This window comes from Tinamus guttatus, unplaced genomic scaffold (genome assembly GCF_059628265.1).
Source record: "Tinamus guttatus ecotype Peru unplaced genomic scaffold, ASM5962826v1 Tinamus_guttatus_pri_ptg000070l, whole genome shotgun sequence".
NCBI classification, from domain to species: Eukaryota; Metazoa; Chordata; class Aves; order Tinamiformes; family Tinamidae; genus Tinamus; species Tinamus guttatus.
The window spans coordinates 2,211,253-2,226,953 of NW_028288604.1; the positions used below are offsets into that span (position 1 = coordinate 2,211,253).

Genomic DNA, 15,701 nt, shown 5'->3' on the forward strand with positions numbered 1-15,701 from the left:
TCAAAGCCAGCGTAGTGGGGAAGACGACGCTCGCTTGCCTCCACCTGCCCCCCTCCTCGTCGCACTGAAATCATCTGTCTCCAAGCCAGAGGCCTAAACGGTGCACACGGCAAGCTCGAAACGGCGGAGACTGACGGGAGCCTCCTGCCAGACGCTGGCAACCGGCAGCGCCTCACACAGTTCTGCTCGCTGGCTGCCCCTAGTAGGCCCGGTGAGCTCATGAGCAATGGCCCATTTATGTTGCAGGACTTGGTTGCCTTCGCAAAGCGATTAAGCGCGCACTTCTTGGTCTCCGTGAGGAGAGGAGGACCTTCGTCCAATGCAAGGAGAAACGCAACACACAGTTCTGAACACTCAGCAGTGCAACGCAGTGGGAAACTATCAGGACATTTGTCTCCTATAAGAGTCAGAGCAAAAGCGCTGCTGCTCATCTATGTGCTTCTGAAGGACTCCCTTACCTGCACACACCTGGGTTATAGATTGCTCTTGCCAGGTGAAAGCAAGAGCTGAAAATCACTGGGAAGTATCTTGGTGAGCTGCTGACAAAGCAGGCTTGGGAGGCTTTGTATTATCTACTGACACAAAACATACTTAATTTGAAAGTCACGGCAAAGGTTTCTTACGCAGCCCTGCGGGCTATCCCAGCAGAGGATTGCTAGGCACCTTGCAATGAGACAGTTAGCCCCTGATTCACAAAGTTCAGCAAATAAGTGGCTTGAGCACTCAGGAATCTCTCACAGAAGGAGTGCATCCTCAGAGGACAAGGCTACCTGGGAGGGCAGAGCTGGGGCAAAAGTAAGCACTTTCTTCCATACTCACACATCCCCGGTCACACTTGCCTTAATCCCCACGCTCTGGTGTGACTTTATTTTTGCAAGTGTATGTATCATTGCTGCTGCAAGGCATGTTCCAAATGTTCATGTCTTTCAAGCTCTCTCTTCTCACACCAAGGTCCTACTATATGGGATGGCAACTCTTCCAGAGGTGCAAGGAATCCTGAACCTGAATTCACAGTTGGATCAGAGATGGATCCCTGACACACTGCGAGATGGCACCTCTTCATGTGCAAGGACTGCCTCTTCCATCCTGCACAGCTGAGGCCAAGCAAGAAATGAATCCTAGTGACAGAGATTGAGCTTTTCTCCCCGTGAAGAAAGTGAAAAGTCATATTGCTTCTTACACCCAAACATTAGGAAGCACAATTACCAAGCTAGTGAGCAGCCAGATCTAGAGCACAGGGAAGGAGACAGACTTGTCACAATTCCTTCTTTTTCCATCTCAAGCATGGTACTTGTGTGTGACACTTAAAAAGTCCTGGATACTTAATGGCTTATCATTATATTAAAAAAAAAATCAAAACAAAACACTCCAAATCTCCTCACAACCTATTTCTGCAAGATCAGATCATGAATCAAATAAATCTGTACCAGACAAAGGATCTTTTGAATTTTAAAGAATCAGATTATCCAAACAATACAATCCAAAAGTTCCGTTTTTCTGTGTGCAGGCATTTAAGAACTTGCATTTCCACTGCTAAATTGGAGATGAGTTTAAGAAGAAACTATTCCTTCACTCTTTTACCAAACAACTCACTGCTATACTATAAATAAATGCTTAATAAGATAACAGGTATTGTGCTTTTTACTACAAAAGCAAAACTTAGCTATGCAAAGGAAACGCAGGCGAAGAGTTATATAATTTTCTTCTTCTATTATTCTTCATTTCCTTAACGCATGCCAGTCAAAACTATAAAATGCTTGTGGGAGAAATGCACATGGCACGGGCTCACATTCCAAAAGCTCTATTTCCGTGTGCTGCGTGAGGGCCAGGCGACCACCCAGGCAAGCGAGGCAGACTAACTTTGGGCCACCAGTGTTGCTATCGCGCGCTAGCCTCTCTCCTCTCCCAATGCTCTGCACGGTATTTGCTACGGGACGCAAGGAAACACGGAGACTGGAGAAGACTGCTGGCAGGCCCATCTCTAGAGCTGCTGGCGTGCTACATATGGAGCAGGAGCAGCAGGGCCTCTTCCCTCCTGAGGAGCCACCCCACACTCACATGTATTGCTACAGCAGGATGAATATCCCATCCACAGGGAAAAGGAATAAGTAGACAGTCTTAACACAGGACTGTTCTGGAATATCAATGGCTCTTTACTTCTTAAACGCTTTCACGCTGCCTGCCTCTTTACTCCCCATCACCATGCTTCCTCCCCAGTACTTCTGAGGAAAGGAGAGCAAAGGCAGGCTAATCTGTCGTCTTGAGCGAAGGTACAATCTGCTATTTCCTCTCCTTAGAGCTGTGACCATGTGATTTTTTTTTCCTATGTTGATCACAGAAAGATTTGGTAATCATAGGAGAGTCAAAGAAAGAAATCAGCCCTTAGAGGCCAAGTTGGTTGAGAAACTTTGCTGGCTGGAGCCACAGGAGTAGACAAAACTTGCTATTAACAAAGCAGAAGGCATTTGTTTTCATTTAACTGGGTAAAAGGCAGTAAAACTTGGCCAAGTATTTATTCACTGGATTTATAGGAGTGCCTGTAGTGAGTCTGGAGGCGAGATGTGTGTGACGTTACTGTAATCTCAACCTTGGAAGGGAGGTATATGAACTTCAGTTGAATTGCTGGAATAAGATAAGGCCCGTAATGCCTATGTCACGTGACACAGAGAGCTGATTTACAAGAGGGATGTTCTGTGGAAGAAAAAAAAAAGTGTTTAGAGCTTTCCCAAGATGACACCTTTCCTACCTACATCTGCTGCCCATTGCCTTCCACCAGTTCCGGAAGGTTGAGAGCATGAAAAGGTCAAACTGCTAGGGAGATTTTCGCTTTGTAGGAACGATGCTTTTAGTGAAGAAGAATACTAAATGTACCTTGGTTTTACTAAAGCAGACCTCTGATCATTCCAGAGCGCAGGCCAATTAAATTTAACAAAAACATAAAGTATTAGCAGTCTTGCCTAGTCTAAGCTCACGTTCGGCAGCGTTACTGCTGCAGCACACATACTACAGCGTGTGTTAACACACTAAATGTACCCAAAAGGCTTATTTGGCTCTCAGCTCCGCACCTTTGTCCTTGATAAACACAAGAAAAGGTCAGGAATGCTGCATTTCCAGAGCTGTGGGTGGGCAAGGCAAAGCAAAGGGAGCAAAAAAAAGGGGAAAAAAGGAAAAAAAAAAAAAAGCAAAAAGTGGATGACCTTGTATTGCTTATCTTGACTTGTCAGGCAACAGTTAATGCTGAGGAATCTTACAATTCTGTTTATATTCATTCACCAAAAACAGGTGTTGGGAAGCCCAGGATGGGAGGGGTAACCAGATAAAAAAAGAAAGAGGAACCACATTTTTATGTGCACTATCTATTCAGATGAATCTTCTTACTGACAGACTCTTTTCCTGGAATCGGCATTGATGCCTAAGTGTCACTCTCAGGCTCTCTCATGAACAGAGAACATACCTCAAATGTTTAGGTTGTGCTATATATCTCTGGTGAGGGATGACATGATTCTGCGGGGATTTATGGGAGAATCAAGTCATTTTAAATGGATGCATTATTAATACATTCTTAAAAAAAAAAGTAAGATTTCCCTCGCTTTTTACTTTTAATGATTATTTTAATACTATTACAGCCACATGCTTCTATTTACCACTTGCAAAGTGAGGAAGAAAGGCAAGTCCTCTGGAGAAACCCATCTTCTCTCCTCCTTTAGCCACCTTACCTGCCATGTTATCTGTGCCTGTTACAGCTACGGATTTTGCACAAAGGGAAATGCTGTGACCCACAGGCGCTCCCCCTGCCCGGCTGCTCCTTGTCCACAGCACCAGCCGGCTGGCTGTCCCCTTTCTCCTGCAGCCCTTTTGTTGCTGAATGTCAGGGTCACCAGTGTCACCGCTGACATGATTGGCGCTGTTGACATTACACCACTGCTTGGGAGCGGGCAGGCATGGCGGGGGTGGGGAGCTGCAGCCATTTTAGGCAGAAGGCATCAGGCTGGAGCAAATCTTAGCAGACTCGCTCGCACCAAGCAAAAGAAGGTCCTCGCACCGCAGTGGGCGTTTAAGTGATCGGGGGAATCCGTGCACGTCTGCCTGCCCCAGCGTGTCCTGGGGAGGTGCTCCAGCTTTTGAGGCCCCAATGTTTTTGGAGAGGGAAAGACACATGGAGGAAAATGCATAAAAAAAGAAGTATCCTGCAAGAGGTGAAGTCTGACCTGTGATTCAGCAGATTCGAAGTACCCCCAGCCTGCGCACTAATGAAAGACAGCGGCAGTCCATTACGTGTATTGATTTGCAGCACTTTGTCAGCACTAATGATGTTACCTCATTAAAAGAGATAAATGCCCTACTGTTCCACCAAAAGCATCTGCTGCCGCCTCTTTCTCGCCTGTTCTCCAGCAGGGCCCTCAGCAGTAGCATATTGAAAGAGAACCAAAATCCGATGCAAAATTTGCTTAGAGCTGCTCACTAAGATTGCTTTTTGTCATTCTTTTCTTCGCTGAAACAGCAACAAAAAAGCAGCTATCCTGTGTTTCTTAACAGGTACTTCTTAGGATTCTGAGCAGGCACATCAGAGGAAAACAGAGCCAGGCAGTGGGAAGCTCTGCAGAGCGGCAGCTGCTGTCGGTGTGAACCACAGCACTCCGGTGGGTAAAAAAGTTTTTAAAAATAAACTAACAATTATGTTTAGGAAAGCTTGTTTATTGTTAGGTAGAATAATGCAGTTGCAACTTTGACAAAAATAGGTGAAGCGACAGGTTAGGTGGCAGTAATTATTTGTGTTTGTTAACCCCTCCAAAATGTGCTGCCACGTACAATGTACTGTTTTTTTTTTTTTCCAACAGATTCCTAGTTAAATAAAAAGGTAGCCATTTACTATAATGAACACTTTATGCATAATTCCTTTGTGTATAGGATCTCTAAAGTAGACATTATTAAAGTCTATTAAACTCTCTATTTAGCAGAATTACCAATATGTCTTTTGGGAAATTATTACCATGAAGCTGCACCGGTATTTAAATTCCTGTTGTTTAACATTCTCTTCCTAATCACCAAGTCAGGTATCCACTTTAAAGTGCAGTAAGACATCTTTGAGAATGGCATAAACCTTTCTATGAACTCCTTATAGAAATACACCTGAAAAAAATACTGTTCCAACCTAACATGTTTTAAAACAGCACAAACTCCTTCCTGATCTTCTTTACCAAGCGTAGCACTTCATAGTTCAGTCTGCTTCCAGCCATGAGTAACCACTTGCAGGCACACAATTTGTTTCAATGAGGCAGTAGAAGACACCAGCCCACCTAAGGCAATTTTGGCTGATAAGGTTCCATTTTCCACCAATTCGCTCACTTTTCTGTGAATAAAGCCCTGCCCTTGCACGGGACTGCAGGATTCCAGGGATGGAGCAGCCCTAAAGTTGTCCAAACTTGGTATATATCAGGGTCCTCAATCTGTTCCAGCTACTTAAAACTCTGAAGATCAAACCTGAACTATATGTAAGGCAATGACAGAGCAGCTATTTTGTTGGTGCCCCTAGGAGCATTTCCCTTTTAAATACTACAAGCTACATTACAGCTGCTCTCTGAATGTGCTGGATTTCATAGCACTGACTCCTAAACTTGATTTCAAATCCGTAAATGTGGGCTTGCCCCATGCAATAAGAAGAGCAGGTATTTTTTTCTATGGGAAGACTCATGTTTCTTGGAGAAGGGGAAGCAAACCTCACAATAATAGAGATTACAGGTTCAGCCATGGAGGTGGTGTGGAGGAGTCGTGGTTCCAACCTCACAGATTTCCTCCATGACCTTCAGTACATTACCACGTCCCTGCCTCCATCCTTGTCAGCACGAGCGTGATGTTTCATCCTCTTTTGGATGCACAGAAGTGCTCTCATTCTGTCCATGAAGCTGTCGGGCTCGCCAGCAAAGACAGCCAAGCAAGTACGTACACAGATGTCTTGTCCTTGCCATTACATCACACCAGCAGTTCTATAATTTGAACACCACTTCAATATTCAATCAGCTTCAATTGCAAGAAGAGAATATCAATATATCTAACAAACACAGACAGCTAAAAAGTCTCTGAAACCAATAGGCACAGAAATAAACAGAAAGTCAAGTAATAAAGTGATGGTTGCTCAACAGCACTACTCATTGACCAAATATGTATAATTTAGACTATCATACAACCAACTGTTTTGATATGCCACGATATTAAAGTTTAAGTGCAAATACACACAAAAGAAGGGCTAAAGTCATTATTGGAAGCTGTCTGGTACATACAGTACACTTTCCTTTGACAAGCATGAATCAAATATTGTCCACTCATTTGGCTTTAAGACAAATTCAATGCCCTCTGGCAGGCCAGCACAATAAAGCTGTTTCCATTATGACCAAAAGTCCTCCAGAGGACAATCCTTGGAAAAATAGCACAGCAAACGAGTGGACATATTTTAACCATATGCTAATTCTCTATAAATCAATGGACAAAAAGTGCTTCCTTTCTCCAATTACAAACTCTGAGCCAAATCACCTTCTTTGTTTAACAAATGCAACCTCATTGACTTTGCTGGAGTTAAATACACATCAGAGCAGATTTTGTCCTTGCGTGTAGTGGGATGCCAAATAACCCGTAACTAAGAGAGGAAAAAAAGAGAAAAAAGCCGTTCATCTTAACTGAAGTGGGATGTAGAGCCATCCTCTCACCTTCGAAAGGCAGATATACATCCAGGTAAGGGCCAGGAGGAACAACACTGTTCATTTCATTTCTTTTGTTTGCCTACATTGGGAAAGACTCTTTTATGCTTAGAAAGAACATTATTTTTTCAGACTTTTAAGGTTACTTTATCCCGCTGAGAAGCCCAAGAATATCACGTGTTGGATTAGGAAACTACCTAGCAACTACTTGATTTTCCATGAAAGAAAGATATCTCTCACTCCATTTGAAAGGTCAATGGTGCAGCTATTTGGAGTCTGAAATAGGATGTTGCAACCTCTCCGCCTCCAGTCCCTTGTTCCCATCCTCTCCTTTGCCTCAACCTTAGTAACATGACGAGGCAAGAAGGTTCTGATGAGCTGCTCTCAAAAAACAACCACTTTCATAGCTTGGTTAGCTCTGGGCTAGTTTTGTTCCATTGAGCAGCTTATGGCATGGCCTTGTAGGCACCAACAGTGGTGCAAGGCAGAAGAGGGGAACTGCAGGGAGGGAAGGAGCATGGACTCCCATGGCCTTAACTGGGACTGGCTCACGCTGCCACTAAGTCCTTTCATCCGTGGTGCCTACCAGGAGCCCTGCAGAAGCGCAGGACGCAGCACACAGTGTAGCACTTGGCACTGATGGTCCGATACACACAGCGAACCTTCCCATCTTCTTGACTCTCAATGTGAAACAGCCCAGATGACAGACATTACAAAAGCACCTGGCAAGAGGTCGTCTCCCATTTTTGCAGAATATCAGGTGTGCTACAGCCTTAATTCCTTGTTGTGGCATGTGGACAAGCAGCTACCTAAGTCAAGCTGTCACTTTGTCTCTCCTGCCACCTACTGAAAAGCAAAGTATGTGGCACCAACTCGAGGGTGTCTCCAGTCCTGTTCGGAAATACCAACCTGCAGTTCTTCTGGAAGCGCCGGGCGTCTCCGGGTGGGCTCTCCCTGTTGCAGCGACTGCTCCAATGACGCCATCCAGCACTTCCCAATTACGCCTAAATGTAGCATTTTTCAAGTATACTTAACTCACTGAGGCTTCATAGTTAAAATTATCTTTAAATACTAAAATTTCTCCAAAATTTGGGGCACTGAAATGCCTCTCCCGCCAAACCCACACAGAGCTTAATCACAGCAGATTTATTTTAAACAGTGAACACCTCATAATGCCCATAAACCTACATCCCTTTATTTGCAGTTATTTCCAAGGACTAAACTGACAACAGGCAAAACCCCAAAGAACAAGAACTTCCCATTAGGTACAAGATTGTCAGCCTGTGGGTAGGGGTGAAACTGTCACTGCATTTTGAACTAAGTAACCAAACCAGCGTCACCCAAGAATAGACGTGCCAGATACAAGAGTCTGCCTGTGACCGTGGTTTATCCTGTCCTTTTAACCTCTCACTCTCAACAGCAGAGTCGAACAGGTTTCGGCTGTGCCATGCGTGCCCTCCACACGCTACACCAGTGACACTTCCTTCCTCTGCAGGGCTGGCACGGGCTCTGCACCGGGCTCTGCAGGAGGTGCCTCACAATCACGCAAACACTTGTGTCCAGGCGACATGGCCAAGGGGAAAAATTATTTTGCCATAACCATCTGGGTTCTGACATCAGCTCAGATATGAAACTGTTGAGCTGATCCAGCACAGTCCAAACTCACGGCAGAAGCTTCAGACCCACTAACGGCAGGGTGAGAAAACCAACACGCAGTCAACCCAAAAGCCAATGTTAACACTCATGTTAATCATTTATGCCGTCCTTCTAGAAGGTGATTGCTTGACAACTTGGCTATTTAGCATTTGCATATTAATTTTAAGAAAGTACTCCAATCAAAGACAAACTGAAATTGCTAAAATATTCTCACTGTTTTCTAATACGGAGTGCTTGCATCTGCTGGTTTATTTTCCCACACATGGCATTCCCTTTTACCTCATCAGCGGGCAATCGCCTGGAGCTATATGAGAGCAGATATCTTTGATAAAAGCAATATTTAGATGAAGGAGATGATAGACTTTCAACATCTGCATGATCTAGTAAGCTATCAAATTCACTTATTTATGCCGTGACCATAGTAATCAAGAGGTTTTAAATGTGGAACTGAGCACCAGCTAAAGTACATTCAAAATCTTGTTGAAAACACTGGTTTCAACAAGAAAATCTTTTACTAGCAGAACTCTTCAGGATCTTTTCAAGCTGCAATTAGAGAAGCTGTTGCAGAAGACATATTGCTCTACTCTTGCAAAAGCAAAAGCAAGAGTAGACTGTCTTGTTTTTGTAAGAGGAGTACTAAAGTAATAACAGGTCTTTCATTTTAGCACTTAGAATTTGATCCCATGCAGAAAACACTTTAATATAATGCCACTGACTTATAAATATTTCTGAAAACAGATGACATGTCTTTTCCTTGAAAAAATCTGACAGGGCTATAACTAAAAATACTGGTGTTAACACATTCACTTCAGGATGGACACAAGAAAACAACCAGAATGTGCAACCGGAGTGAATGATACCAGCTATTTAGACTCCAGAATGCCTGAGGAGCAGTGAAACATCCACTTAACGCTGAATATGGCCCACAAGCATGTCTTACAGAGGAGTAAATTTATCAGGGAGTAATGGTACTCACTAATTAATTACAAAAAGGTTGCAAACAAGTGAGGGGCCTGTGATACTGGTAAAAAGAGACCCTTTTACAGCATGTGTGATCAGAATGGCTTTTGCTGACACCAATTTAATTTACAACAGATTGAAAAAAAAAGTAAAGGATCATTTTAGCAGTTACTAACGCCACAGGACTATAATCTAAAAGCTAATGGACTGAACAAAACCTGAAAATGACTCGCTCCTTTTAATGCAGAAACTTGAAAAACTTGCTGCTATGATGGCACTATCAGAGGGTGCTTACGCATCATCCCTAGAAATCCTCAAGCAAGTCTCAATGATCTTTAAGGATATTACAAGGAAATTTAAAAAAACACTTTAACACATGCTCTGTTGTCCATTCGGATTGAAGCCTCAGTAAACCAATAGTCAAAATCTGACTACCAAAAGCACTTTTACCTCTGCTGTCCACAACAGAATGGATGGGAGAGAAATTTAAGCTTGTTTGGTCTATGACCAACTGTGGCTTTGTAACAGAATATCAAGTTTGTTGATAAGTTTGTGATAAAGCTGCTCCCAGAGCCTTGCTTGCTTTCAGAGGAGGGAACTGAATGGGAGATTTTCAGAGCAGATTCTCCAAACAACTTCAAGCTGTTGAGAGAAGCCGCTATCCAGAAGGCTCAAAGGACAAAAAGAAGGGAAATCACAATTAATGGGATTTGGCCACAACCAGAAATAGCTAACTTTCAGAGTATATCATAAACAGTCTTCCACTTTGCCATTGCACCAGCTCTCCTTCATTGGATGTGAAAAATTTTCTTTAAAGAAAAAAAAAATCCATGGAAATTTTGCCTAATATCTGTTAGGAACAAAATATGTCTCCCTTCTGACACATCCAATAGATATACGTTTTAAGTAGAGGAAATTGCCACAGCTACATAACTTCCAGCTAGGATCATGATTCTTTGTAAGGCAGAATCTGTTGGTCTAGAGATTTGTTTATCTTAAGGTAAAGACGTGCTTGTAAATTCTATAAATGAGCACTTGCAATATGAGGAAGTCACTGCCATGCACATCTTAGAAATCACTTGCCAACTCACTGATCCCTCTGGTGAGAATACGAAGTTTGCTCAAATTTTCTGTTGGAGATGTTGGAGAGATTTGCTATTTTGTTCTTTCAGGTAGAATACTTTGAGCAGGTTATACAATTACGCCACACAGCATGGTCGTTGGAAAGAAATGAAGTATCTCTTAGCCCAATGAAAAGAAGCATTTCTCAAACCAAACAAAGAAAAAGCAAGTGCTTCAGTGCACCTTGGTTGTGCGAATTCCAGGAACCAGCCATGAGCTACCCAACTCCACGAAGAGCAACTAGGTCAAACCTCAGAGCGGAATCTACTGTTCTGCTGATCTGGTTAGCAATGCACCGAGGATCTCTTGCTCATCTGACCTAGATGAACACGACAGCAGCTACCACTCATTCCAGCTAGGACGCACAGTTGCATTTGAGCTGGGAGTATGTCTCTCTCAGCTCTCAACTTTGGAGGCTTTCTACATTCCAGAGTCCTCAGAACAAGAAGGAAAATAACGTCGACTCCCCATGTAGAAGTAACATGAGAAACAGAAGAGATGCTCTAATGCACTTGGCTGTTACCTGGATACTGCAGGCAGAAAGCAAACGGTGCTACCTGTGCTGATGGAAAGCTACCTGCAGAGAGCCTGCAATAACATGCAATTCTTTAAGGCCCAATATATACCTGTCAAGGAATTTACCTTTCCAGGGGCCTGTGCTCTCAGTTCAAGACTGAAAAGAGAGCTACTCGCTTAAGGCAGGAATGAAAGAAAAATGACTTGAGAAGATGTCCTCTAACTGATGTGCGCTGTGAAAACTGAAGCCAAGTGCAAGACATGACATAACACGCACGCACTCAAAATGAATCCTTTCTCAGATCCCAAAGGAGGCAGCGCCACGGTACGTACAACTCAGGAAGATGCCAATAACAGAGAAATTTCAGGTCTTATCGTGAGATAGAGGAAAAGGTGGTATGACCAGAAGAATGGAAGCAGTATGAGAAGCCAGATAAAAGAATTAAGGGGCTGATAGCATCTTACAGAGAACACAATTTTAGAAGAAGGAGAGGAAGCTGAGCAGCTGTGAAAAAGAGGGAAGGAAGAGCAAGGCTGATTTTCCTGATAATCAGGTCATGAATGGTTCCTGAAACCCATCTAGTCTGCCTGGATGGCCAATATAAGAGGCACATGATGACACATGTGGCATCTTCAGATCAGAAAAAGAGATTGGGGAGCATGTGGAAACAACCCTGAGTCTCTGCAGGGCAATTAAAAGAAATTCAGGTCTTCTAAGCGTAGCAAATAGAGACAAAGCTGTTAACCATTTAATCAATAATGAACCTAAGTAGTTAATGCAAAAATTACATAGAGCTTGGCCACTAAGACAAAAATCTTAAGAAGAAAACTTTTGCTCCTCATAATCTCTCCACTGATGGGAGATTAGCTTTATGGAATGACAATTTCACTGGAATGGCAGCCCCGGGTTACCACGGGCAATCTTGTTTGCAAATGCAGAAAATGTAGGATTTTGGAGAGGGGGAAATGAAAGTTATAGCATTCACACAAACGTAATAAAAAACAATGCCGCCCTTCTCTGGGACCTTCCAGAGCATCTCAGGGCAACCCACAAGCATTCCTCATTAAAAGCAACCATGCTATAGCCATTACATCACATAGCTGAAGGCTCAGCTCTGCGTGTACTTCTCTTTCTTACGCGCCTGTCCTCTGCCATCTCTCATCCCTGATACGAGCTGTAAACTCCAAGGAGCAACAACCCTATCGCTCCTCAGGCACCTAGCTGGGACCCAGGACGCTGCCAATAGCGGCTCCAAAAGAAGCAATGAAGGACCCCAATGAAGAGAAGACATTGTCATGAGGACAACGCGCCCCTTGCAAGTGGGCCATGAAATCCAGCGGTTTTGTAGACAACGGTGTGCAAGAGGGGGAGGAGAAAAGGGGAAGACAAGTTCAACCAGACTGAGAGAGGCTCCAGACACAGGCTCCCCTCCCGCAAGGAAAGCACCTTGGCAGATCCTGCTGTGGTCTGCAAAAAACGCTGCTCTGTGGGAGCAAGGCTCACGCTAAAACGCGAGATCACGTAGCCACGCTCCCACAACTTTCTGAACTGCAGCTGAGGATTTAAGAAAACGCTTTGCACGAAACTTGTTGTAGTGCTCACAGGCTCACCGTTTCCCGCTCCAGTCACTGCTCCAACTCCAGTCACTCCAGTCACCGTCAGGACAAAACACTAATATTTAGATATTGCATTGTTAAAGAAATCTAGAGGAGCAGGAAGTGATATTAAAAATATACAGTCACTCGTGCCTATTTAAAGCTTCAAATGTGTAGCACTCAAAAACTGCATAAATTAACCTAACATAATCCTCCAGTATGCATCAAGATGTAAAAAATCCTAAGTTTGATGTTCTCGCTCATCACCCACTTAAGAAAGGGGAAAAAAAACACACACGGTGGGGTGAGTTTAGCCTGCAAACGGTAACAAAATCAACACGCAGCCCACGCGAGCCGGTGTGGGCTACCTCTCGACGTACCCAACACCGTGCCGCGACCGGCTCAAAGCCCCAACGAGATCCGTCCCGCCTGAGCTGCTGCCTGTAACGGTCGCCCGCCCGCGGCCCTCCCTGCGTGTGCGGCGCCACGGCCAGGGCCGGCCGAGCCCCCTGCTCCCGCTGCCCCGGCCCGCAGACAAAGCCCAATCCCTCCGGCATCAACACAGCCAACTCCGCTCTTGCAGCCACCTTCCACTTCGCCGTTCACCGCTACTGTCATCCCCGCGCTGTCAACAGCGTGTCCTTTGTTGCCCGCGCGCCGCTCGAGCGGCTGTGCATGTTGGTCTGGGGGTCGTTCGTATTCCTCCTTCCCCACCCTGTTCTCCTCCCCCCACCTTTTTTTTTATTATTTTCAGGAGAAATTCGGGTTTTTCAATGAGTAATCTGTTTTCGAGTGATTCCTCTGCGCTGGCTCCACCCTGCACTGTAAACTAGACATTACCTTATACAAGAATGAAGCTGCTGCATTCCTCTGTCTAGCTGCCTCGCAGCACATTTCCGACACTCGCTCGCAGCAGAATCCAGCACGGCGCGCGCTCGCCCGCGCGCTCTCCCACCCCTTCCCTCCTCCCCTTCCCCCCTTCTCCCGCTCCCTTTTTCTTTCTCTCTCTCTCTCTCCCTTTTTTTTTTTTTTCACTGCCTCACTGTGTTTTTGTGTAAATGATCTCACATGACTCAACAAATCCATCTGCCTGGAGCAGGCCAAGTTTGGAGCCTTCCCAGGAGGGAGGAGAAGAATTGCTTTGTGGAAAGGACCTGGAGCTTTGCCCTTTCTCTGGCTCAAATTACCCGCCTGTCAGGCCTGACGGATTTGGCTAAAAATAAAAGGAAGCGGGCCGTGAAAAGGAGATGAATGAGCTCAGCAGTTCCTTAGATAACATGGGTCCCGATGTTGCCCAAAGCTCCCCAAGCAGCAACTTCAAATGCTGGGCATGTAAGAGCAGCGCCGCAGCCGAGGTGAATGGGGCTGCTTCAACATAAAAAAAAATAACAACAACGCGCACACACACACACACGCTGTTGGAAATAAATGGATTAAAGGCACAGGCACGCAGAGGCGGGAGAGGAGAGCGTTGCCCACTGCAGGTTTCGGCCTCATGGCCGTGAGTGCGGGCACTGGGCACGAAGGCCCCTGCCCCGGGCCACGTCGAGGGGGTGGCCATGCCAGGGCCGTGCGCGGCGTTGCTGGCGCCAGTGCGCGCCCAGCGCTCACAATGGCTATGAAGCACTTAGTTCAGCAACGCAGCGACGCGCTGCAGCGATCTGTAACGTGAGGCAGTCGGCAGAGCCCTGGCTCCGAAAGCTATTCCTCGGAACCATTAACCATATGTTTGGCTCTGTGGCTCTCCTCCGAGCGGGTGTTCCAGCTCACCATCTGGTTTCTATCCACACAAGCAACTGTAAAGCGCAGTGTATTTCCCGCTGGAGCCGCATGTTCCTCTCTGTCTCCCTCCCTCCCGGCCCGCCCCCGGCTCCTCTGGCTCCCTTCTCCCTCATTCACCGCTTCCAAAGGCGGCATCGCCTCCTGTGGAGCTCCGGGCCACGGGAGCCCTCCGTGCTGGCACTGGGGGCATCGCCCGGAGAAACAGGAGCCTTCCTGGGAGAGCCCGCGTCGCTGCAGGAGCCCGCGGCCTCGCCGGCAGGGAAGGGAACTGCCGGGCACGCGCCAAACGCTCGGCTTGCACTGCACCAACTCCATCGCGTCAGCACGCAAGCACTTCATAAGGAATTTAACACCGGGAATACGATCGGCGACGTGTCGCCTGCCCCCTTGTATGGCTGCCTAGGAACATCTGGTTTTGGTGTCACCCACTGCCCCATCCCAATCCAAATCACTCCTCAAATGAAGACAATTTTGGGGTGGGAAAAAAAAAAAAAGGGAAGGAATGGAATGACAAAGATCTGAAGAAAAAAGGAATAAAAATATTTACTTTTCTTGTGATGACTAGACAATCTTTTCCTGAAACTCTAAAAAAAACTTTTAAGTGTCATATTTGAGAGGACCTTGTGCCATATGTTTGCTTTATGATTTTACAAATTTAAGCTACTATTTATAAAGTGCTTCCATGCTGCTCTTTATTTCTGAAGTCACCTATGGGAGATCAGCAGTAATTTTCCTCCCTGGTTGGCCAGTTTCGACTAATCATGACCTAATGCACGTATTTGGAGAAGCAAGCAATAGGATATTCAGCAAATCCCACACTTGCTCCTTTAAAGTGAGTTTGTATCTGCAATGAGTCACACACACAGTGTTTATCCAAGTTACCAGTGCTACAAGAAAAGAAGCCCTTTACATTTGCAAATACATACACATCACAGCTGTACGCACAACTGCGTACACTAGGACTCATTTCCATGACTAGATATTGATTTTTTAATAATCTGTTATTATACTAATGTTGATACAGCAACTATTTTCTTGGAGTATGCAGTTTAATATTCAGAAGAAACTGGCTCTAGGAAAATCTCAAATCCACACACATTCACATACTATTTAGAGTCCTTCTTTGTTATGGATATAGAAATGCAAAGCCACAGTTGCATCTTCCCCACTATATCTAACAAAGAAAATGTATAGGAATCACCAGTTAAAACAGGCTCCATCTAAGCTGACTTGCTCTGCATATCTGCTTCTTGATAAACAGTATAGAACTTCCCCTGAAAGCCATAAGCCTGCATTGGAAAACATATGTGTTCTTCAGATGTCCTCGTATGTGTGAGCAAGCAGGGCATGAAAAAGCCACGGTAGGCCCTTACCCTG

The 15,701-nt window shown here is 45.1% G+C and overlaps 1 protein-coding gene across 1 annotated transcript in view; it reads right to left on the reverse strand.

Moving 5' to 3' along the window:
* Positions 1–15,701, reverse strand: part of BACH2 (BACH transcriptional regulator 2) — a 138,207-nt gene that overhangs the window by 121,424 nt on the left and 1,082 nt on the right. The window lies entirely within an intron of this gene.